The sequence below is a fragment of the Drosophila tropicalis genome, unplaced genomic scaffold (assembly GCF_018151085.1).
Source record: "Drosophila tropicalis isolate 14030-0801.00 unplaced genomic scaffold, ASM1815108v1 contig_409, whole genome shotgun sequence".
Taxonomy (NCBI): Eukaryota; Metazoa; Arthropoda; class Insecta; order Diptera; family Drosophilidae; genus Drosophila; species Drosophila tropicalis.
In genome coordinates this window covers 403,006-429,492 of record NW_027172872.1, presented here as the reverse complement: position 1 = coordinate 429,492, position 26,487 = coordinate 403,006, and the positions used below count along the sequence as shown (strand labels likewise).

Sequence of the window (26,487 nt, the reverse complement as noted above, 5' to 3'; positions counted from 1 at the left end):
AAATTCGGGCACGCGGAAACTTTTTAACCTCAATAAACTTTTTTAAAGAAATGTGACGCACGGGGTTTGGTTTGTATTAAAACAAACTTAAGTAACAGTTTATATAGCATTTAGTTTATTTAGCGCGATTTTACAACATGTGTGATGTAATTTGACATTTTAAACGAAGAAGGCTTTCTAACGCTTTTAATAAATCTTTTAACGCTTTAAAAAAGTTTGTCGCTTTCTTCCCCTGGTGCCATCACAGACTGACGCCAAACTCTTGGTCGGTCCCGCTCGTGTTTTTCAGGGCTGCCATACTCTGGTATTTTCAGGGCTGCCATAACCCAGTATTTTCGGGTTGACGGTTAATATTTAAATTTGTAATGACGGCGGTAACACAGACCAACCCAATAATGAGTGATTAATGCCGCCTGCAATATCCTCAGGATTTATCTTAAGTACTAGATTAAGAAAAATATCTTAAACTTGCTATTAGGCTCTAATTTACGAGTAGATTGAACAAATATATTAAAAAAAAAAAAAACACAGTGGTAGAATTTATAAATTCAGCCACCAGGCTTTTACCATATTTTGATGGTGACATCAAAAATCTACCGGGTTTTCTTGGAGCGCTTGGCATACTTAACACTATAAAATAAAAACACGAAGCCATAGCCATCGAAATTATAAAATCTAAACTATAAGGTCAAGCGGGTAATAACGTAAGCTCTGAAACGACGATTGATGAAGTAATCCAAAAACTGCCAACAACGTTTGAGTATGAAACGGTAGAGCAAAGCAAAAATTAAAAACTTGCAAAGAAATCCCAATAAATGTGTTTCATACGCAAAAGACATTACTAAATGACCGACGCTTTAAAGGGCGCATATTTTTCGGATGGTCTTCCAAACGAACAAGCCATAAAATACACGACCAAAGTTACAGTAAATGCTATGATTCCAATACCCACCAAAAATCAATACCAGAGGCGTACGAGCCCTAACAGGGATGGAAAACCCCAATACCTCTCAGAAGTCAAAATATTCACAATAAATCTAAATCGTAGCTGCTTTATATCATGTAAAATCAGTTGTAGCTACCTCACAAGTACACTAATCGTAGACATACGAGCAGACATTTCAATTCTTAAAGACTCACAGGTTCTTAACACGCTCATCGACAATACAAATAAAATATAAATTAATGTGGCATTTCTTTTATTTTTTTTTTTTCAATGCACAACCTCTCAAAAATAGTGTGTTAACATTTTAGATCGATCCGAGTTAAACTTCTGAAGTTATGGGCAGTTGAACGCAGGTCGGCCGACTGTTTTGTATTAGATTTTTGGGTGTTCAAAACTTTAAAACGCTCTCCTGAAAGTTGCCATATTCATTTGCACAGTACTTTTTCGCTAAATTCTTCAAGTAACGCTGTACAGTTTTTTTTTTTTTTTTTTAATATTTATTATTTTTACAATAACAAATAACCATTTTTTTTGTGCGAAAATCGGGGTTGATTTAACTTTCAAGTGCCTTTAAAAATCGAAAAAAAAAACTCGACAGCTTTACCTGGGAAATTTTGTACTTTAACTAATGCAATTTAATTGTTTTATTTTCGATAATTCTGTGCCCAGTTATGATGTTCACCGCAAATCACTTTTTTTTCGGGTTCCCGCCGGAGATCGCCTATGTATCTCACTCAATTTTCAATATTTTTGGATGAAAATTTGCACACATATTGTTTTAATGTTGTATTATCACACAGGCAAAGAAAAATTGAACTGAGACTATCCGTAAAATAAAAATTCTTAAAAAATTGCCGATTTTTGCATGAATTAATTATACTTATACCATAATAATAAAAGACTCCTTCCAAACCTCAGGAAAACTACAAGTCTCACTCGATATAAAGAATAACCCAGATAAAGGCTTAGATAGGGAAATCGAACACATTTTAAGGATGCAACTAGGTATATTATCAGGGACGGGTACGAAGGAGGACGTGATAGATGATAAGCTAGAGATAATACAGTCTTCAGTAATACTAGGAAAAAACATACAATTTAAATGTGGGATTGAGAAGGATGGGATGTAGGATCCGAAAGAATTTAGCAAAGAGACCTGCAATATCTGAATCATTATTAGCAGTCTGTTCATTAAGTCTGAAGGTGGAAGGTAGTGAATTAGAGCGTCGTTAAGAATTCACAAAGTTGTAAAATCTTTTGTGGTTCTTATAGAATTAAACCCTACCGCGCACGATATAATTATTGTAGCATTGAGTATTTAAGAGACAAAATTTAGATTTCGCTACACAATACTTTGCATAGTCAAGTCGCGAACCAGTTTTTTTAAACCTTTTAAAATATCTCGATTTATTGTTACGGAGATTAGACAGCCTACGTGTGTACCAGACCGGTGCACTGGAAAAGGTAGATCCATTCACATAAGGAACGCATTGATCAATTAGAGAATTAAGAGCAGAGTAGAAAAAATTCACTGCACAATATAATTTACAGCACTGAAATAGAATTGAAATTTGACATCTGAGATGTTATTAAATGAATTAGTAACGCAATTGTAAGAAATAATAACTTCAATGGCGATAAGGATCTTCAAGCTTCCCAAGGGGCTGTGTTACAGAACAGTGGGAGACAATCAAGTAGGCTATCAAGAAAAACATGTGGAGATGAAGGAATTAAGAAAGATAGATTGTCATGAACCATCCAAGAAATATTAGGCAAAAACTAAAATTTTTCCTAAAACTTTAAGGAAATAACGATCTTTAAGACGACTAAAAATAGTTTGCAAAGCATCAGCATGGTGCATGTAGGTCATAATATCAGAAGCTAAAGTTGGAACATGTAACTTCAACGCAAATAAACTCAAAACCTAAAGGCAGATCAATCGGCACAACACCTGAACACAGATTTGAGTTGACAGCAATGAGCACGTCATCGCCACGACGACCAATACGATCAAGCCTATAAGAAATAAAGTTATTAGAAAGAATTTCGTTATCCAAAACAGAGGAGTTGAGCCAAGTCTCAGAAAAAGCTAATATGTCAGCCGAAAAGTTTGACAGTTTCGGGAGCTTGGTAAAAAGTCCTCTTAAATTTTGATAATGAATGCAAAGACTAAACGTTATTAGTTATTTGAAGCAGAAGATAAATTAGGAAGCTGGACAGGCAACGGACGGGAGCGCTTATTGGGCGCAAACTCGTGCAAACTAGGCCCTCAGGCCAAAAATTAGGGTCTACCATAGCTGAGAAATACTCATTTGGTACTGTAATTTTTAAAGAGGCCTAGAAAACTTAATCTTTTGACATAAAAACTTTAGCAGGGCATATATTACCAATGTAAGCTGCCACAAACGTCTCAGAAGTATCTGTTTGGCCAGTTTCTTTAAAGAAAGAAACTTTAAACGAAGATCCCTGTACATACGGCTAAAATCTAGCTGCTGCCTGGCACAAGATGGGCAAGTCCAGCGCTTAAGCTTAAGCTTAGACACAGACAAACCAGAAAATTTGTCATAGTTGCGGCCGTTAAGGCCAGCACATTTTAAGTGAATATTATTATCGCAGAACCATCAAGATATTGCTCTATACTGATCATCAAAACGATCAGAATGCTTGCAAGTAGGTAGACAACAGCCATTGAAAAGCCAAAAGAAACACAAGGCAAAAATATAGAAAATTGAAATACACAGCACTAAGATAGTTATCGATAAAAAATCAATAATTACAAATAAAACAAAGAGACAGCAAGGGTGCACAGCACAAGAAAGAGTGCAAGAACAGTTATAAGACAAGCTTCGAGAGGCGGCGTGCAAAAGTGATTACGAAGCTGAGCACAAGCACAAAGAAGAGAGAACAACAAAAATAAAATAAAAAATAAAAACGCAACTGCAGAAGCAATGACGAGAGAGAAAAAAATAACAAACAGAAAAATAAAAATGCACCAAACACAAACCACGAAAAACAACTATTTAATTTGGCAAATTATGTAAATAAAACACAAGGGTGTCAAGTCTATAACACCAGCGAATGAGTAAACAAACTAAGTACAATTAAAAATCAAAAGAACCAATAAATATGTATAAAAACTCAGGAGCTAAGAAAAACACGACTGTCACGTCAATTATAAATTGAATGTGCCTGGATGGTGTACCGCACCATACAGTAAGAACATATGCCGTTGCCATATGTATGTATATTACAGTGTTAAGATTCCTGGGTAGTGAGTTGATTGGAGTTTGGGTATTATTTGTGTGCAGAGTGGGATGTCTGAGTATATTGGCGTATGTGCTTCCCAATTGTTGGCTGTATCTTGTATAGTTAAGTTCTGATTTGTAGTCTACTTTTCGTTCAAGGAGGGAGTGTTGGTGGTCTATTTCTGGGTTATTTATGTATTTAAGACATTTTCTGTTGTTTGTACAATATTCGATACCGTCTGTTTGGTTTAATTCTGAGGAGTTTTTGCAAGATTCCGAGGTATTGCAAACAAATGTAGGATGTTGGGATCGAAGACACTTTTTGCATCTCAGAAGAGGGTTGTATGGCGGGATAAACATTGTTACATAAGCAGACCGCTCCTCTGCCTGCAGCGTACCTACGCGGTCTTAGCTGTACAAGACAATTATGTATAGAGTTAAGAACATAAAGAATATTGAAGAGATGAAGAGAAGACGTGCTTGTAAAAAACCCCAAAGCTATATCATAAAGTGGTCCGGTCCGGCTGAATCCGGAATATACAACCCCTGCAGTTTATACAAGCCTGCATGCAAAATTTCAACACTGTAGCTCTGACAGTCTAGGAGGAGTTTGCGTTGATCCAGACGGACGGAGACGGACAGACGGACGGACGGGCGGACATGGCTATATGAACTCGTCTCATCGTGCTGATCAAGAATAAATATACTTTATATGTTGCTTTTTAAATGTTATTCTCTTTTCCATTTTAAATAAATCTTAAAAACTTGTTTACTTTACTTTATTGATAATATGCTAGATTAGTTGTTTGTGACAAAAGTACAGTTGTATTATATTTTCTTTAGTGCATCTGATTTGGTGAAGCCGCTTCAGATGAACCCAATGTCTATTCTTAAACATTCTGCAAAGGGCCGCCAATTGTGACGTTTTGGACTTGTCTTAAACAAACTATTATTATTAATATTATCATTAGTAAGATAACTGTTGTTAAAGAAACATGACGAGCTACATGAGAGAATTTAACCCTAGCAAATCGATGTTATCCTTACAACTGACTTACTATTCTGTCGTATAGTTTACCAAATTGGTTTACTAATATCGCCCGATGCATAACAATTTTTGTTTCGCGATATCTACCCACTCCTGATGTGTATTACTGTGTTGACTTTTAGCCTTTTTATATGGTGGAGACTTTAAAGACCAACTACTTCTACCTCTCGTCTTCAGCCAATGTGGCTGGTATCTGAATTTTAAGTGGTTATTCGATTTAAATGTTGTTGTTTGTAAAGATTTTGCAATATTTTATTTTTGTACTACATACTCGGACAATTTGTTACCGGAATCTATTTTGACACTATTTTTTAGATGATCATTATTTAATTAAACCATTGCCATCTGAATATTCTCATTTTGTACTGGCTCTATGATATATTCTTTTTTCTTCCCGAGATTTTACTTTCCCTCCAAACTGAGGTCCTGCCGGGTGACATAAACTTATTTCTTTTTTACTTTGAAAAACTATTTCTTTTACCTCAGCTTTTATCTTACCTCTAAGGTGAGGTCCTGCCGGTGGATTCGAATGCGAAATTTGAGTTTTGTAGTTGAGTTTCTTCTGAATTGTCTTGTATTTATCCTCACTATTACCATTCTTCTACTTTTCCCAACGCCTTTTTAAACCTGTGACATTTATTGTTGTTGCCGCTACAGATTTATTACTTTTTGATTTGTTGCATCCCGAGACGATCCAACCAAATTGAGTATTTTGACCTAGTAGGCCATCAATCTTTGTAACTCCTTCTTTTATGATTTGGGTATATACGTTTACCCCCATTATTATATCAACCTTACCAGGTTTATTAAAGGTAGGATCAGCAAGTACGTAGGTTTGCCATTTTGATATATCCACGCTTACTCTTGTTAATGGAAGAGCTTTTATTAACATTGGCAACACAATTGCCTCAACCTTAGGAAGTTCTTGCATTGGATTTCGCGTCTTCACATCTATTTTTACCTTATATTTTGATTTTTTGGCTTTTATTGACGACACGCCACTTATTTCTGTATATTGTTAAATTTTGTGTAAATTTAGTATTTGAGCCGCCTCTTCAGACAAAATTGTACTCTGTGAACCACTATCAATAATTGCTCTTAGAGTCTTATATCCTCCATTTACATTTTTTACTTGTATTAGAGCTGAAACCCAACAGTGTTGAGTGTGCCGTTACACAAGTATTAACTCTTTCCTGTATTTTTTTTTCAAAATGGAGTAAGGTATGGTTACCCTTACTGCAAAGTGAACAGACCATTTCATTAGTACAGGCTTTTTTGCTTGAATGGTTCAAGCATCTTGTGCAAAGCTGCACTTTTTGGCCATTGCATACCGATATGGATCATCTATGGAGGTGTCAAATCTTTAAACTTATAGCACTTATGCGCCTTATGCCCTGCAACTTTGCAAATCGGACAGTTATCTTCGAACACCGAACCCGACGTTTTTTGTAACGGTTTATTCTCTTCTTTGCTCATGGCACTTAGCGAACAATATCTTTGCTCCAAGTATTCCATGACATCAGATAGCAATTGTATCTGCCTTGTTTTTCTAATTTGACTCTCATATAATTGTAGAGTATCTCTGTCAAATTTCCTTAGTAATATTTGTGCAAATATTATGTCCACTTCATCGGACAAATTTGTTTTAATTTTAATTAAGTGCACTGACTCATTAACTATGTAAATCACTCCCTTTATACTTTTTGCGGATTCATTGTCGATCATCGGTAAATCAACGATCCGATTTAATTGCTCGGAAAATACCCTCCGATTATTTTCATACCGCTTGGTTAACAGCTCCCAAGCGGCACTATAATTGTCAGCTGAGCCTGACAATAGATGAGCTACCATGCTCTTAGCTTCGCCTTTTAACGCGGATTTCAAATAATTGAACTTAAGAGCAAGACTTAAATCTTCTCTTTTTTCAATTAACTCCGTAAATAATTCTACAAACAGGTCCCACTTTCTAGGTTCTCCAGAAAATGTGGGTACCTGAATCTTTGGCAACACCGGTAGTTCGGCTCTCACGGTAACATTTTCAACTTTCAAATTTTTCTGATCGTTTATTTTTCTTCTAACGCTACCAAAGTATTTTGAAGGTCGAATTCTAATTCTTCTATGACCTCTTTAAACGTATCATTACCTATAAACTCAACTGTATAAGCTTGGCACATCTGTACCTTCCTGACCAAGAATTTTATTTTTTTAACATACATTTCGCCTGTTCTATTGTCTATCGTACGTAAATCTTTTCTCACCATGTCCAAATATTCCTGCAGCTGACGAACCTTTTCTTGCAATTTTTGCTGGCTAACATTAGCGTTCTCATTACTGGAGGTCGCGTTTCCTCGCGACTTTCCGTTGCTGTCCTCAGAATTGTCTAACATCGTTGCATCTGCTTCAATGTTTTCTGAATCAACAGTGCCCTGCCTGATTGCCTCTGCTTTGGCTATTAGTCTGGCTATCATATCTAAACATTCCTCATATTTTCCATCTGAAAAATAGAGATGTTCGGTTACTCCACTCTCTAGCATTTGGTTATTGTAACTAATCCATTGCTTCTGTATGTCCCTTACTTCATTAAGAATTTTGCTAGTGAACATACTAGCGTCTATTTCTTCTATTTTCTTCACCCTTTTATGCAACTCGAACATTTTATATAGTGTCTGTATATGTATGTGACAATATATTTATTTATTGTGACAATATATTTATATATTTATTTTTGTTAATATGTATTTACTTATATGGAAAATTTTCACTTTTTTTGTATATATTTACTTTTTGGTCTTGACTTTTCAACGGGCAACTTTCTTAAAAATTTTGTTATAATTTTTTTATCACCGATTTTGGTTTAGCTTTACAGGCTATGCTGATATAGGGCAGATAAGGCTCCGCTCAATATTACAATTTGTATCTTAGAATATATGGATGTATATTATTTTTTTTTTTTTTATTTCCAACCTGCAACTGCTTTTTTTTTTTTTTTCCCGCATCAGCTGGTCGTCGCCGTTTGGCTCGCTGATGCTCCCTCGAAGGCGTAATAGACGGCCCTCTGATGTCCAGGGCCTATGGGCTCAGGCGGTACCGGTGCTGGTCAGCGCTGCAGATTTCCTTGTTCTTCAGTCGCCTCTTCCTTGCAACTATCTTGTTGCCTTGCAAATGCGTCGTTCATCTGCTTCTTGTTGCCGACTTGCAACTGCCTCGTTGATCTGCTTCTTGTTGCCAGTCGACTTGTAACCGCCTATAGTGTATAGATAGGCGAGGATGTTTTTTTTTTTTACTTTCGATATTAGGGCTTCGAATACGCCACACACAAAAACACTCCGCCGACGAGATTACTACAGCTGCTCTGCTAGCCAAACTGCCTTTAAATTCGAACGCACGCACTTTTTATTAATTAAGCAATAATATTTAGCTTTTATTTTATACTCTGTCTCTTACCACTGGTGGGGGAAAACAAGAGCTAATTTATATTGCAACCTTTAGCTGATCTTAGCATTTATACTTGCATAAGACTTCAGACTTTAAGGAGCTGATTCACTCTCTGAGTCTCTTACCACTGGTGGGGGAAAACTACAGAGTTCCTTTTTTCTCGAAGGACCAAAATGAAGAGGATTTCAGCACCGCAAACTAAAAAACGATTTTCATCTCTTGAATTCAAAATATGAACTGATTTAATTAACAAAAGACTTGTGTATATAAATGAAATCTTAAAATCTATGAGACGACAATTGTTCTTAAAAATGCTTATTCTAATGTTTATATTTCATGCACTGCGTCGGCGACTTGATATTGTGCCGTTGTTAAAATCTTAAGTGCTTTTCCACAGAGTGTGGACGCATGTTTGGTTTGGTTTTTGAGCCATACTTGAAATATGAATCTGTATCAGCTATTTTTGTTTTATGTTTTGTATATTTCTTTGTTCAATCTGATTTGGTGAAGCCATTTCAGATGAACACTATGCTTATTCTTAAACACTCACCATGTCCAAATATTCCTGCAGCTGAAGGACGTTTTCTTGAAATTTCTCCGGGATAACATTAGCGTTCTCAGAAAATAAGAATTATTTTATTTTGCAACTTTAGCTGATTTTAGCATTTACACTTGCATAAGAAGTTAGACTTTAAGGAGCTGATTCACTCTCTGAGTCTCTTACCACTGGTGGGGGAAAACTACAGAGTTCCTTTTTCTCGAAGGACCAAAAAGTGATCCATCCGACCCGAAGGACCCAAAATGAATATGGAGGGAGAAGTAAAATAACCCAATCTTCATTCGTTGAATTCAAAATATGAACTGATTTTATTAACAAAAGTGTGGAGTTTATATAGGGAATGTTAGGCTCTATAGGAGGTAGCAATTGCTCTTAAAATATGTTATTCTAATGAGACTCAAACCCAGATTTTCGGGGGTTGAAAATTATTATTATTTTGGGCACGGCGTCGGCCACATGACATCCTGCCGTTGTGATCTTTTGGGTTAGTTTAGAACTACAAGTGTTTTTCCACATCGTGTGTGGCTGATTATAATTTTAGTCATATGCTAGAATACTTGTTTGTGACAAAAGTACAGTTGTATTATGTTTTCTTTAGTGCATCTGATTTGGTGAAGCCGTTTCAGATGAACACGATGTTTATTCTTAAACATTTATTTTACACTATCGCTTACATCGCGAACTGTAAAAATAGTTCAATTTGAAGTTTAAATTAAAATTCAAACTCAAGTCAATTCAAATTAAGGCAAAACAAAAACGAATGTACATATTGTGTTCTTGCTATCTTTTCTTTTGTCTTTTTGATCGCGGCTGTTAACTTCGCGCATGCTACAAGTTTTTCTTGTTTTGTGTTTTAGTACTATCAATTTTGTCTTTCTTTCTCTCTTTATATTTTGCATATTGCAGTTAGGATTTTTCCTTCTTATTTACATATACATCTTGTAATTTTTATTTATTTTTGTATTTCAGTATGCTCATAAAATGGCCTATTTGATTGGACAAAGTATTCAGAGGAACGTTGCGGATATCTTAACGGAAAAATTGTTCTATTTGTAAAACAAATGTTTTAACGTATTACATCTATTTGGAACGAATAAATTTGCAAGATTGAGCATTATTCTATAATAAAATGATGGCAGAATATTCGTGTTTGGCTCCTAAATCAAAGATTGGCTTAAATTTCTTTTTATACCCTTGCAAAAATTGTATGGTAATTTTTTTCACAAATGTACATTGCATATAAGGACTTTGACAATATAAAGTATATATATATCTTGATCATCCTGAAATTTGCGTCCCGTCTAGATTAGCGCAACCTCCTCCCAGACCGTAGGAGCTACAAAATTTAATTTCTCCATGTAGACTTGTATGTACTACATGGATTGAAATCATTATTCATATAGCTCCCATTTAAATGGCAAACTCAAGAACATCGACTTTTATCAAAACATTCGGTATTTTCTGAACTATTGTCAGAAAAATGTATATTTCTTACTGTTCAATGGAAGACGTTAGTATTTCCTGAATTTATTTATAAGTAAATATGCACTAGCACATAAACCAGTGATAGTAATAGTTGTTGCAACAAACACATAAATTGGGTGGACTTCGGAGCGAGATTACAAAGATAGAGATGGGGGCCAAAGACACAGCCATGCACACCCGATGTAACTACAATTGGTATCTGATCTTACTAAGAATAATGCCTTTCTTTTATAGTAAAAATAGAGAGCTCACCAGTGCATAGTTCGACATAGTGTTAGGCCAGCAAAATACGTTTTTTTTTTATGGTAGCAAACCATAGTTAACTGCTGACCATCTCAGGTCTACTTATGACTGATGGAGCCATCGATATCTATAATCGGGTTACATACTATTTTTTACTAATTTTGACATGCATTTATATTTGTTCTATAATATTATTGTTATATTATTAAATATAAGCTTAAGACTTTCTTTTTTTGCCCATAGAAACGAAAACAGTACGTGTTTTTTAAAACTTTGTTTCATATTATGGAACTTTCATAAAAATTAACATGTGTCGGTTTTATATACCTACTTATTAATCGGGATCGTTTTGAAATCTGAAGTCAGAATTAGATATGAAACAGAATTTGAATTTGGTTTAGAATTTGAATTTTGAATTTGTTATAGAAACAGATTTATCGATTATTATATCAGAATGAAATCGAATGGCAAAAGGCAATTTGTGCAATTCGATAAAATGTATGTTTATCAAGAGGATACAGACAAGCAGTTTGCGGCTTTCCGCGCAAATAAGTCAATTTTTAGAGCTGTCAAAGATTTAAAAAATGTAGACGTTTATAAATTCTATTGGAATGGTTTATTCTTAAAAATGTTTCAGTGTTTTGTTTATATAATAGCTTAATATTAATGGATCAGATGAGTCCATAGGACTATTACTCAATCTGGTATTTTTTCTAGCGTGAGATCGTATTGTTACGAGCTCAGAAGCAGAATGCTTCAGAAACCGCACAGCACCGATTGTGCAACATTGATTAGATTTTGAGCCAGTTAAAATGTTATATATATTTCCATTATACCAGTCATATATATGGTTTTGTAATAAAGTAAAGAAAGTTGATGAATATACTTATGCCTAGGTCTTTAGCATTGAAACGTGTTTTTTTGAATGAACTTTTGATATTATACAATTTGAACTTTGTTGAAGGCCGCTAAAAGTAGCGGCAGAGAGAATCAGTTCTGTCGCTGAGAGCAGCGGCCATATCATGCCGTATGCTATTTTTTTTTGTTTATTCAATCTCAAGTTATTGCGTCAAAGATCCGCGCACCGAGTACTGTCGTAACCTAATCTGTTCCTGCCTTCGTTGCTCTCTCACGACCTTTGCAAAAACCAGCACTTGGCGGTTGCCAATATCCTCTGGTATAGGTGAGTTGTTACAAGTAATTAGAACGAGCGGGAATTTCGTTTTAAACACTATGATTTATTTACAGCAAAAGTCTGCACAACCGAAATGGTTCGGTTAAAAGAAAAACTGCAGTTAACATTAGAAGTGCAGGGGGCTTTATAAAATTATCGGATTTGAATGAGGGTGATAAACAGGAGCAGTATCACAGTATGACCCCATTCTCTTTTGTAAAAAATCCTAAACCTCACTCCCTGCTGTTCATCCGGTGGCGTGAACATACCGCCCCCCTGGCAACAAGTTGCATTTGGCTCACTGGACATGTCTTAGGATTGGGGACGGCAGCGTTCTGGAGCGCCAAGACTCTGGTGGAGATGGAGGGAGAAGATAGAGTAATGAGCCAAGCCGTGACTCGGTCACGACATCCATTTTTTCCTTCGTGATTTTCTTATTGTGCAAACATATTTCAATCGACTGATTGAATTTAATTCGCAAAATATTTTCTAAAGAAAAATAAGTACAACTTTATTTATATGGAATTAATATTTTGGCTTGTCTTGGTGCATTTTGATCTTTTCCTCAGGGATCCATGAAATTGATCTTGTCCGTTTAATGAAAACTAATTCCGAGTTTTTTTTCCCTTTTTTTTTCGGCACTCCCAATCCTACTGGTCTCAATTTTTCCATACTTTTAAATACTCTTATAAATTTAAACATTTTTCCACATTGTATAAATTTTAATATCCAAGTGATTATATATCCTTATAATCCTTATAATCCTTCTAATTTTATTTATGCTATCTATGCTTATTCATTGTGTTCATTAGAAAGAGGAGTCATTTCTTTTTCTCACTCCTCCTCTATACTTAAATTATACAGTCCACTTACGGCTTCGTTTCGATCTCCTCGCTTGAGAGCTCTAATTCCACGAAGTTATTTGTTTTCATTCGATTCGTAATAGCTCAGAGAACACTCTACGATGTCTCTTTCCGACTTTGTTGCCGTGTGCGAGGCATTAACGGCGTTCGAGACTCGCGAGTCCCAGGCTTTAGCTGACGATGTGCCACTCGTCTCCGTTAAAATACACTTAGACCAGCTTAAGTCACTTTGGACAAAAGTCGAGGCAGAGTTTTCACGATGCTATAAAGCCTTGACGGCTCAAAAGAACGAAGATAGTCCGAAGCACATAGCTACAATTAAAGCCAAACATGAATATTGTTATATGGTATATGTGCGAGGCGGGACTTTGTTTGGAGAGCGAATCGAGCAGTTGTCCGCGAAAATGGCTTCCCCACCAGTCACGCTCTCCGTCGATTCCACCCACCAAAGCCACACAGTTCCCCCGTGCGATGTCGAAATCTTCAACGGAGACAGCCTGGCTTGGCCTACATTCCGTGATTTGTTTACCGCGATTTTTATCCATAATCCAAGCCTAACACAAGTGGAGAAACTCTACCACTTAAGTTGCAAAACTCGCGGTGAAGCCAGAGCCATTGTTTCTAGGTCACCCTTGACCAATGAAGGGTTCCAGTCCGCGTGGGATAACCTCACTGCGCGATACGAAAATAATCGATTATTGATTATGAGCCAAGCCAAGCAGCTTCTACAGATCCCAGCTGTAACACAAGAGTCTGGCAAAGCGTTGAGAGAACTGCAGACGTCAATTCAAGGTTGCTTAACCGGTCTTGAGCTTTCCGGGGCTTGTACAGACAATTGGGATATCCTTCTCATAGCAATCTGTACGAGCAAAATGCCCAAATCCACCCTTCTGTTGTGGGAACAGTCCGTTCCAAATAAGACCGCCGTCTCATCCTGGGACGACCTGAATCGATTCCTAACTGATCGCCACCGTGTACTAGAGGCCACAGATGTCCTTCAACCAAACTCTAGCGGTCAGACCTTTCCATCCGTAAGCCGAAAACCTACGGCACGAGCTCAGGCCTTTTCCGCTCAAGTGCAAGAGAGCTCAGCACCTGATGCTTGTATAATTCCGAATCCTGCGTCCTCCGATTCTTCCAGCAGCCCTCCTGTAAACGTGGGAAGTTACTTCGCCTCCACTCGCAACACTGGCCTCCTGGGTACTGCAAGGGTAACTATTCATCATCGTGGCAAGCAGTTTCAAATCCGCGCTTTGATTGATATGGGATCCGAAGCGTCCTTTATTTCCCAAAGAATGTTTGAATTGATTAATCCTCCAAGCTGCAAAGTATCAACTAGCATTCGCGGTATTGGGCAATGCGATGCTGGTAGCGGCGACAAAGTGTGCCGCCTACAGATTTCTCCTCCTGACGAACCGCTGCGACAGTTCCAAGCAGTCGCCGTGGTGCTGCCTAGTGTAGCTGAAGCACTTCCGTCCCGCGCCGTCCCGAATAAGGTGAAGCAGGATTCGCTTGACCTTCCGCTCGCTGATCCGCTATTTCACCAAAGAGCTCCTGTGGATTTGGTGCTTGGAGCCGAGCTCCTTCCCACTATCCTTGGGGAACGAATCATCAAGAATGTTGGTGATTCTTTCGTGGGGATCGAGACGATGTTCGGATGGGTTCTCTGTGGATCCGTTACTGGAAAATCCAGGCGGTCTCGGTCCACCTCCTCCAGCAGCCCGAAACTGTCTCTAAGGACAGCAGCACCATCCGATTTAGAACGCAGTTCCAATTGCTTCAGGTGCCGCGTTTGTCAAGGGGTACACGCGCTCCGTCAGTGCCGACAGTTTCGAGGACTACGAGCTGACGACAGGCTACGGGTAGTCTTAAGCAACGGATACTGCCCGAACTGTTTGGCTCATGAGCATTCCAATGGTTCCTGCAGGAGCACAGCAGGATGCCATCGATGTGGCAAGCAACACCACACGCTCTTGCACATCGACAGCTCTGTCGCGTACATCCAACCCAAGGAGCAAAGACCCGAAAAGCACCCGCCTTTCATTCGGGCTTCTATCCAAAGGTCTTCAGCCATCGTGCCGCCTACTCCATCTGCATCCAAAGTTCCCCCTCCATCTCCACCCGTGTCTTGGCGATCCAGAACGCTGCCATCCCCCATCCTTAGACATGTCCAGCGAGGCAATTGCAACTTGTTGCAAGGGGGCGGTATGTTCACGCCACCGGGTGAACAGCAGAGAGTGAGGGGTAGGGTTTTTCCCAAAACCGAATTCGGTCATACTGAGGAGGGTGACGAAGGGTTCTCCTGTAAATCGCCATAGTGAGTCTGAATCGAGCTTTTCACCCGAACACCCGTTCTTTTGCCTTTACGATTTGTCAATTTTTTCAACCCGAACCATTTCGTGTGTGTCGGGCTCTCTGTGAATATTTAATAAAGCATAAGTTTATTTAACCGAAGTTTTCGCGCGTTTTTAATTCACCACCCGCTCACCATACCCAGAAGAAATTGGCACCCGCCAACTACTTGTATTTATTTGGATCCTTCCGCCCCTCCACGAACAACGATGTTTATTCTTAAACATTTATTTTACACTATCGCTTACATCGCGAACTGTAAAAATAGTTCAATTTGAAGTTTAAATTAAAATTCAAACTCAAGTCAATTCAAATTAAGGCAAAACAAAAACGAATGTACATATTGTGTTCTTGCTATCTTTTCTTTTGTCTTTTTGATCGCGGCTGTTAACTTCGCGCATGCTACAAGTTTTTCTTGTTTTGTGTTTTAGTACTATCAATTTTGTCTTTCTTTCTCTCTTTATATTTTGCATATTGCAGTTAGGATTTTTCCTTCTTATTTACATATACATCTTGTAATTTTTATTTATTTTTGTATTTCAGTATGCTCATAAAATGGCCTATTTGATTGGACAAAGTATTCAGAGGAACGTTGCGGATATCTTAACGGAAAAATTGTTCTATTTGTAAAACAAATGTTTTAACGTATTACATCTATTTGGAACGAATAAATTTGCAAGATTGAGCATTATTCTATAATAAAATGATGGCAGAATATTCGTGTTTGGCTCCTAAATCAAAGATTGGCTTAAATTTCTTTTTATACCCTTGCAAAAATTGTATGGTAATTTTTTTCACAAATGTACATTGCATATAAGGACTTTGACAATATAAAGTATATATATATCTTGATCATCCTGAAATTTGCGTCCCGTCTAGATTAGCGCAACCTCCTCCCAGACCGTAGGAGCCACAAAATTTAATTTCTCCATGTAGACTTGTATGTACTACATGGATTGAAATCATTATTCATATAGCTCCCATTTAAATGGCAAACTCAAGAACATCGACTTTTATCAAAACATTCGGTATTTTCTGAACTATTGTCAGAAAAATGTATATTTCTTACTGTTCAATGGAAGACGTTAGTATTTCCTGAATTTATTTATAAGTAAATATGCACTAGCACATAAACCAGTGATAGTAATAGTTGTCGCAACAAACACATAAATTGGGTGGACTTCGGAGCAAGATTACAAAGATAGAGATGGGGGCCAAAGACACAGCCATGCACACCCGATGTAACTACAATTGGTATCTGATCTTACTAAGAATAATGCCTTTCTTTTATAGTAAAAATAGAGAGCTCACCAGTGCATAGTTCGACATAGTGTTAGGCCAGCAAAATACGTTTTTTTTTTATGGTAGCAAACCATAGTTAACTGCTAACCATCTCAGGTCTACTTATGACTGATGGAGCCATCGATATCTATAATCGGGTTACATACTATTTTTTACTAATTTTGACATGCATTTATATTTGTTCTATAATATTATTGTTATATTATTAAATATAAGCTTAAGACTTTCTTTTTTTGCCCATAGAAACGAAAACAGTACGTGTTTTTTAAAACTTTGTTTCATATTATGGAACTTTCATAAAAATTAACATGTGTAGGTTTTATATACCTACTTATTAATCGGGATCGTTTTGAAATCTGAAGTCAGAATTAGATATGAAACAGAATTTGAATTTGGTTTAGAATTTGAATTTTGAATTTGTTATAGAAACAGATTTATCGATTATTATTTCAGAATGAAATCGAATGGCAAAAGGCAATTTGTGCAATTCGATAAAATGTATGTTTATCAAGAGGATACAGACAAGCAGTTTGCGGCGTTCCGCGCAAATAAGTCAATTTTTAGAGCTGTCAAAGATTTAAAAAATGTAGACGTTTATAAATTCTATTGGAATGGTTTATCCTTAAAAATGTTTCAGTGTTTTGTTTATATAATAGCTTAATATTAATGGATCAGATGAGTCCATAGGACTATTACTCAATCTGGTATTTTTTCTAGCGTGAGATCGTATTGTTACGAGCTCAGAAGCAGAATGCTTCAGAAACCGCACAGCACCGATTGTGCAACATTGAGATTTTAAGCCAGTTAAAATGTTATATATATTTCCATTATACCAGTCATATATATGGTTTTGTAATAAAGTAAAGAAAGTTGATGAATATACTTATGCCTAGGTCTTTAGCATTGAAACGTGTTTTTTTGAATGAACTTTTGATATTATACAATTTGAACTTTGTTGAAGGCCGCTAAAAGTAGCGGCAGAGAGAATCAGTTCTGTCGCTGAGAGCAGCGGCCATATCATGCCGTATGCTATTTTTTTTGTTTATTCAATCTCAAGTTATTGCGTCAAAGATCCGCGCACCGAGTACTGTCGTAACCTAATCCGTTCCTGCCTTCGTTGCTCTCTCACGACCTTTGCAAAAACCAGCACTTGGCGGTTGCCAATATCCTCTGGTATAGGTGAGTTGGTACAAGTAATTAGAACGAGCGGGAATTTCGTTTTAAACACTATGATTTATTTACAGCAAAAGTCTGCACAACCGAAATGGTTCGGTTAAAAGAAAAACTGCAGTTAACATTAGAAGTGCAGGGGGCTTTATAAAATTATCGGATTTGAATGAGGGTGATAAACAGGAGCAGTATCACAGTATGACCCCATTCTCTTTTGTAAAAAATCCTAAACCTCACTCCCTGCTGTTCATCCGGTGGCGTGAACATACCGCCCCCTGGCAACAAGTTGCATTTGGCTCACTGGACATGTCTTAGGATTGGGGACGGCAGCGTTCTGGAGCGCCAAGACTCTGGTGGAGATGGAGGGAGAAGATAGAGTAATGAGCCAAGCCGTGACTCGGTCACGACATCCATTTTTTCCTTCGTGATTTTCTTATTGTGCAAACATATTTCAATCGACTGATTGAATTTAATTCGCAAAATATTTTCTAAAGAAAAATAAGTACAACTTTATTTATATGGAATTAATATTTTGGCTTGTCTTGGTGCATTTTGATCTTTTCCTCAGGGATCCATGAAATTGATCTTGTCCGTTTAATGAAAACTAATTTTTTTTTTCTTATTGAAAAGTTTTCGGCACTCCCAATCCTACTGGTCTCAATTTTTCCATACTTTTAAATACTCTTATAAATTTAAACATTTTTCCACATTGTATAAATTTTAATATCCAAGTGATTATATATCCTTATAATTATTCACACAACTGCGAGGAAAATTATAAATCCTTCTAATTTTATTTATGCTATCTATGCTTATTCATTGTGTTCATTAGAAAGAGGAGTCATTTCTTTTTCTCACTCCTCCTCTATACTTAAATTATACAGTCCACTTACGGCTTCGTTTCGATCTCCTCGCTTGAGAGCCCTAATTCCACGAAGTTATTTGTTTCCATTCGATTCGTAATAGCTCAGAGAACACTCTACGATGTCTCTTTCCGACTTTGTTGCCGTGTGCGAGGCATTAACGGCGTTCGAGACTCGCGAGTCCCAGGCTTTAGCTGACGATGTGCCACTCGTCTCCGTTAAAATACACTTAGACCAGCTTAAGTCACTTTGGACAAAAGTCGAGGCAGAGTTTTCACGATGCTATAAAGCCTTGACGGCTCAAAAGAACGAAGATAGTCCGAAGCACATAGCTACAATTAAAGCCAAACATGAATATTGTTATATGGTATATGTGCGAGGCGGGACTTTGTTTGGAGAGCGAATCGAGCAGTTGTCCGCGAAAATGGCTTCCCCACCAGTCACGCTCTCCGTCGATTCCACCCACCAAAGCCACACAGTTCCCCCGTGCGATGTCGAAATCTTCAACGGAGACAGCCTGGCTTGGCCTACATTCCGTGATTTGTTTACCGCGATTTTTATCCATAATCCAAGCCTAACACAAGTGGAGAAACTCTACCACTTAAGTTGCAAAACTCGCGGTGAAGCCAGAGCCATTGTTTCTAGGTTACCCTTGACCAATGAAGGGTTCCAGTCCGCGTGGGATAACCTCACTGCGCGATACGAAAATAATCGATTATTGATTATGAGCCAAGCCAAGCAGCTTCTACAGATCCCAGCTGTAACACAAGAGTCTGGCAAAGCGTTGAGAGAACTGCAGACGTCAATTCAAGGTTGCTTAACCGGTCTTGAGCTTTCCGGGGCTTGTACAGACAATTGGGATATCCTTCTCATAGCAATCTGTACGAGCAAAATGCCGAAATCCACCCTTCTGTTGTGGGAACAGTCCGTTCCAAATAAGACCGCCGTCTCATCCTGGGACGACCTGAATCGATTCCTAACTGATCGCCACCGTGTACTAGAGGCCACAGATGTCCTTCAACCAAACTCTAGCGGTCAGACCTTTCCATCCGTAAGCCGAAAACCTACGGCACGAGCTCAGGCCTTTTCCGCTCAAGTGCAAGAGAGCTCAGCACCTGATGCTTGTATAATTCCGAATCCTGCGTCCTCCGATTCTTCCAGCAGCCCTCCTGTAAACGTGGGAAGTTACTTCGCCTCCACTCGCAACACTGGCCTCCTGGGTACTGCAAGGGTAACTATTCATCATCGTGGCAAGCAGTTTCAAATCCGCGCTTTGATTGATATGGGATCCGAAGCGTCCTTTATTTCCCAAAGAATGTTTGAATTGATTAATCCTCCAAGCTGCAAAGTATCAACTAGCATTCGCGGTATTGGGCAATGCGATGCTGGTAGCGGCGACAAAGTGTGCCGCCTACAGATTTCTCCTCCTGACGAACCGCTGCGACAGTTCCAAGCAGTCGCCGTGGTGCTGCCTAGTGTAGCTGAAGCACTTCCGTCCCGCGCCGTCCCGAATAAGGTGAAGCAGGATTCGCTTGACCTTCCGCTCGCTGATCCGCTATTTCACCAAAGAGCTCCTGTGGATTTGGTGCTTGGAGCCGAGCTCCTTCCCACTATCCTTGGGGAACGAATCATCAAGAATGTTGGTGATTCTTTCGTGGGGATCGAGACGATGTTCGGATGGGTTCTCTGTGGATCCGTTACTGGAAAATCCAGGCGGTCTCGGTCCACCTCCTCCAGCAGCCCGAAACTGTCTCTAAGGACAGCAGCACCATCCGATTTAGAACGCAGTTCCAATTGCTTCAGGTGCCGCGTTTGTCAAGGGGTACACGCGCTCCGTCAGTGCCGACAGTTTCGAGGACTACGAGCTGACGACAGGCTACGGGTAGTCTTAAGCAACGGATACTGCCCGAACTGTTTGGCTCATGAGCATTCCAATGGTTCCTGCAGGAGCACAGCAGGATGCCATCGATGTGGCAAGCAACACCACACGCTCTTGCACATCGACAGCTCTGTCGCGTACATCCAACCCAAGGAGCAAAGACCCGAAAAGCACCCGCCTTTCATTCGGGCTTCTATCCAAAGGTCTTCAGCCATCGTGCCGCCTACTCCATCTGCATCCAAAGTTCCCCCCTCCATCTCCACCCGTGTCTTGGCGATCCAGAACGCTGCCATCCCCCATCCTTAGACATGTCCAGCGAGGCAATTGCAACTTGTTGCAAGGGGGGCGGTATGTTCACGCCACCGGGTGAACAGCAGAGAGTGAGGGGTAGGGTTGTTCCCAAAACCGAATTCGGTCATACTGAGGAGGGTGACGAAGGGTTCTCCTGTAAATCGCCATAGTGAGTCTGAATCGAGCTTTTCACCCGAACACCCGTTCTTTTGCCTTTACGATTTGTCAATTTTTTCAACCCGAACCATTTCGTGTGTGTCGGGCTCTCTGTGAATATTTAATAAAGCATAAGTTTATTTAACCGAAGTTTTCGCGCGTTTTTAATTCACCACCCGCTCACCATACCCAGAAGAAATTGGCACCCGCCAACTACTTGTATTTATTTGGATCCTTCCGCCCCTCCACGAACAACGATGTTTATTCTTAAACATTTATTTTACACTATCGCTTACATCGCGAACTGTAAAAATAGTTCAATTTGAAGTTTAAATTAAAATTCAAACTCAAGTCAATTCAAATTAAGGCAAAACAAAAACGAATGTACATATTGTGTTCTTGCTATCTTTTCTTTTGTCTTTTTGATCGCGGCTGTTAACTTCGCGCATGCTACAAGTTTTTCTTGTTTTGTGTTTTAGTACTATCAATTTTGTCTTTCTTTCTCTCTTTATATTTTGCATATTGCAGTTAGGATTTTTCCTTCTTATTTACATATACATCTTGTAATTTTTATTTATTTTTGTATTTCAGTATGCTCATAAAATGGCCTATTTGATTGGACAAAGTATTCAGAGGAACGTTGCGGATATCTTAATGGAAAAATTGTTCTATTTGTAAAACAAATGTTTTAACGTATTACATCTATTTGGAACGAATAAATTTGCAAGATTGAGCATTATTCTATAATAAAATGATGGCAGAATATTCGTGTTTGGCTCCTAAATCAAAGATTGGCTTAAATTTCTTTTTATACCCTTGCAAAAATTGTATGGTAATTTTTTTCACAAATGTACATTGCATATAAGGACTTTGACAATATAAAGTATATATATATCTTGATCATCCTGAAATTTGCGTCCCGTCTAGATTAGCGCAACCTCCTCCCAGACCGTAGGAGCTACAAAATTTAATTTCTCCATGTAGACTTGTATGTACTACATGGATTGAAATCATTATTCATATAGCTCCCATTTAAATGGCAAACTCAAGAACATCGACTTTTATCAAAACATTCGGTATTTTCTGAACTATTGTCAGAAAAATGTATATTTCTTACTGTTCAATGGAAGACGTTAGTATTTCCTGAATTTATTTATAAGTAAATATGCACTAGCACATAAACCAGTGATAGTAATAGTTGTCGCAACAAACACATAAATTGGGTGGACTTCGGAGCGAGATTACAAAGATAGAGATGGGGGCCAAAGACACAGCCATGCACACCCGATGTAACTACAATTGGTATCTGATCTTACTAAGAATAATGCCTTTCTTTTATAGTAAAAATAGAGAGCTCACCAGTGCATAGTTCGACATAGTGTTAGGCCAGCAAAATACGTTTTTTTTTTATGGTAGCAAACCATAGTTAACTGCTGACCATCTCAGGTCTACTTATGACTGATGGAGCCATCGATATCTATAATCGGGTTACATACTATTTTTTACTAATTTTGACATGCATTTATATTTGTTCTATAATATTATTGTTATATTATTAAATATAAGCTTAAGACTTTCTTTTTTTGCCCATAGAAACGAAAACAGTACGTGTTTTTTAAAACTTTGTTTCATATTATGGAACTTTCATAAAAATTAACATGTGTCGGTTTTATATACCTACTTATTAATCGGGATCGTTTTGAAATCTGAAGTCAGAATTAGATATGAAACAGAATTTGAATTTGGTTTAGAATTTGAATTTTGAATTTGTTATAGAAACAGATTTATCGATTATTATATCAGAATGAAATCGAATGGCAAAAGGCAATTTGTGCAATTCGATAAAATGTATGTTTATCAAGAGGATACAGACAAGCAGTTTGCGGCTTTCCGCGCAAATAAGTCAATTTTTAGAGCTGTCAAAGATTTAAAAAATGTAGACGTTTATAAATTCTATTGGAATGGTTTATTCTTAAAAATGTTTCAGTGTTTTGTTTATATAATAGCTTAATATTAATGGATCAGATGAGTCCATAGGACTATTACTCAATCTGGTATTTTTTCTAGCGTGAGATCGTATTGTTACGAGCTCAGAAGCAGAATGCTTCAGAAACCGCACAGCACCGATTGTGCAACATTGATTAGATTTTGAGCCAGTTAAAATGTTATATATATTTCCATTATACCAGTCATATATATGGTTTTGTAATAAAGTAAAGAAAGTTGATGAATATACTTATGCCTAGGTCTTTAGCATTGAAACGTGTTTTTTTGAATGAACTTTTGATATTATACAATTTGAACTTTGTTGAAGGCCGCTAAAAGTAGCGGCAGAGAGAATCAGTTCTGTCGCTGAGAGCAGCGGCCATATCATGCCGTATGCTATTTTTTTTTTGTTTATTCAATCTCAAGTTATTGCGTCAAAGATCCGCGCACCGAGTACTGTCGTAACCTAATCCGTTCCTGCCTTCGTTGCTCTCTCACGACCTTTGCAAAAACCAGCACTTGGCGGTTGCCAATATCCTCTGGTATAGGTGAGTTGGTACAAGTAATTAGAACGAGCGGGAATTTCGTTTTAAACACTATGATTTATTTACAGCAAAAGTCTGCACAACCGAAATGGTTCGGTTAAAAGAAAAACTGCAGTTAACATTAGAAGTGCAGGGGGCTTTATAAAATTATCGGATTTGAATGAGGGTGATAAACAGGAGCAGTATCACAGTATGACCGCATTCTCTTTTGTAAAAAATCCTAAACCTCACTCCCTGCTCAATTATTTACGTACCGTGCAATGAGGTTATCCCACGCGGACTAGAACTATTGATTAGTCAAGAGTGTCCTCGAAACAATGGCTCTGGCTTCCTTACGAGTTTTGGAACTTAAGTGGTAAAGTTTAGGCTTAAATTATGGAAAATATTGGGGTAAGAAAGTCACGTTGAATCAACGTACGGCCCGACTGGTTGGGGAGCCATTTTGGCGGCCAACTGCTCGATTCGCTCGGCGTGTGAAAACTTATTAGACGCTTATTAATAATAGTCTAGCTAAAGACTCGAGCACATTTGATTTTTTTTGGCCGAACTATACATATGTACCTACATTTGGTGAACCATATTACAAGCACAAGTATATAGTGCAATTGTAGTATATTACATAAAGTGCACAGTGCAGAGAAATAAGTTTTTTGTGCCGACTATACAGGTGAAGTTAAGAGCTTATTTATTTAGCAGATTATTAATTTAGTTTTCCGCAGAAACTCGTTTGTTTTTTGCCCAGAGGAGCGCTGTCTCTTGCACTATTTTGGTCAATTCTCTTTATCATGTCCAATAGTGCACTTCATTTTTTTAAAATTGTGAAGTACGATAAGATTAGGCCACCCCATCCGTCGAGCTATCCTTCTAAGGAGCCGGATAATAAGCCCAGCCCACCGTTTTCTCGTGCCCAGAACTGCTTTACACAACACAATTCACCACGCGGTCCCTACAACATATACCTTATAACAGTATTCGTGTTTCGCTTTGATTGTAGGTATCTTCTTCGGACTATCTTCGTTTCTTTGAGCCGTCAAAGCCTGGGCCGTTCTCCCAAAGTGTTTTAAGCTGGTCTAAGTGCATTTTAATGAAGACGAGTGGCACATCGTCAGCTAAAGCTTTGGTTTCTCAAGCCTCGCACACGGCAACAAAGTCGGAAAGAGACATTATAGAATGTTCTCTGAGCTGTAACAAATCGAATGGAAACAAATAACTTCGCGGAATTGGAGAGGAGATGGAAACTAAGCTGTAGGTGGGTATAATTTAGGGATAGAGGAGTGAGAATAAAAAGTGTCTACTCTTTTTAATGAACTTATAACGATTTATAATTTTCCTCACACTTTTGTAATTTTAAGGATATATAATCACGCGGATATCAAAATTTATCAGGATATATAAATTTCGCAATGTGGAAATATGTTGAAATTTATAAGAATCTTTTTGTGTGTTGCCTTTAAATTAATCTTCTTTTGGAAAATTGACCTCAAGTCGGCTAAATTGTAAGGTTTAAATTTAAATTTAAAATAGGTCGTAATCTAACCAAATAACACCAACGGAAGGCACGCCGTTACTTTGGAATTTGTATTATATACGGTACAATATACCGTGTATAAAATAACAGGTCGTAAATTTAGTTTGTCAAGGGCGAAGCTTTTATACTAATTTTTCATAGCGCCTAAGGGTATGCACAAAAAGGTGGACTTCGGTATTGTACGCTTCGCCAACTTTTTCGCTTCATTAAGTTGCAATTCCAAACTAGTCTTAGCGTTGAAGACATGGTATGGCTATTGCAATTCTCGAGTTCTATAGCAAAGTCTTCTGATGATAGAACTTGGTGGTTCTTGAAATAGCTATACAGAAAACTTGCTCTCCTTGTTGTATGTTGCCTTTGAACTAATCTTCTTTGGGAAGATTGACCTTGAAGCGGCTAAATTGCAAGGTTTGATTTAAATTTCCAATAGTTTGTAGTCTATCCAGATATGTATATGAATATTATGTTAGATTCCTTTTTTTCTTTAGAAATTATTTTGCGAATTAAAGGCTGAATAATTTAAAAAATTTTTGAACACACTAGGGCGATGGAAAAAATGGAGTGTTGTGACTGAGTCAACTGTCAGCATTGATGGGACTTGATTGTCAGCACTGATCGGGAGTCAGTTGCTCTGCCGTTGTTTATGTTTTGCGAATTAAATTATTTTTAAATTGGTTAAAGAATAACGAGTAATGATCAGACCGAACGGTAAGTGGTACCAATAAATTCGCGGTTGTTAAATACTTTCACCTGCAGATTGAGAAACAGCTGTGCATACATGTGTGTAAGCATGTGTATACATGTATGTATTGCTATGCAATTGGATTTGCAATTAGATGTATGGGATGGACACAGGATACGTTGAAGGATACCTTACAACCTTTGGGACTGGCCAGGTATGTACATACAGCAGGAATCTTTGTAATTTTAAATGTGTATGTAAGTGTATAATAGTGTAATAGAATTGGAAATATATCAGAAGTCGTACTTATCAGGTTTTCCACCAATGCTAGATGGAGAAACGGAAGGAGCGATTACATCCAAATACAGTAGCGGACATAGAAATGCGGACATCTCGGTATGCAAACTGAGGGGCGTAAAATATGTAAATAACGTTCAATCGGTTTGTATCTTTTTTCGCGTTGTCTACCAAGTCTTTAGTTTTAAAATACCGCCTAGTTGGTGTAACCTAAGCTTTTAAAAAGAAAAAAAAAGAAAAAGTGAAAAATGTCAAAAATGACTGAATCTGATAAAGGCGCCATATTGGCTTTACGATCGGAAAATGTAAGCCTCCGCGATATAAGCGATAAAGTTGGGTTTAGTAAGTCTTCTGTCGGGGGTTTCTTAAAAAATGTTAAATGTTTTAAAAAAAACCCGAACGCTGAAGCGAAATCCTGGGACAGGAAGAAAGAAGAAG

The 26,487-nt window shown here is 37.9% G+C and overlaps 1 long non-coding RNA gene across 1 annotated transcript in view; it reads left to right on the top strand.

Moving 5' to 3' along the window:
* Nucleotides 1-21,763, top strand: part of LOC137573479 (uncharacterized) — a 43,716-nt gene extending 21,953 nt beyond the window's left edge. Inside the window, exons 2-4 of the long non-coding RNA XR_011031898.1 lie at nucleotides 10,203-10,443; nucleotides 15,894-16,134; nucleotides 21,603-21,763. This is a non-coding gene — a long non-coding RNA (uncharacterized lncRNA). The remainder of the gene's footprint in view (nucleotides 1-10,202; nucleotides 10,444-15,893; nucleotides 16,135-21,602) is intronic.
* The last annotated feature ends 4,724 nt before the right edge of the window (nucleotides 21,764-26,487 follow it).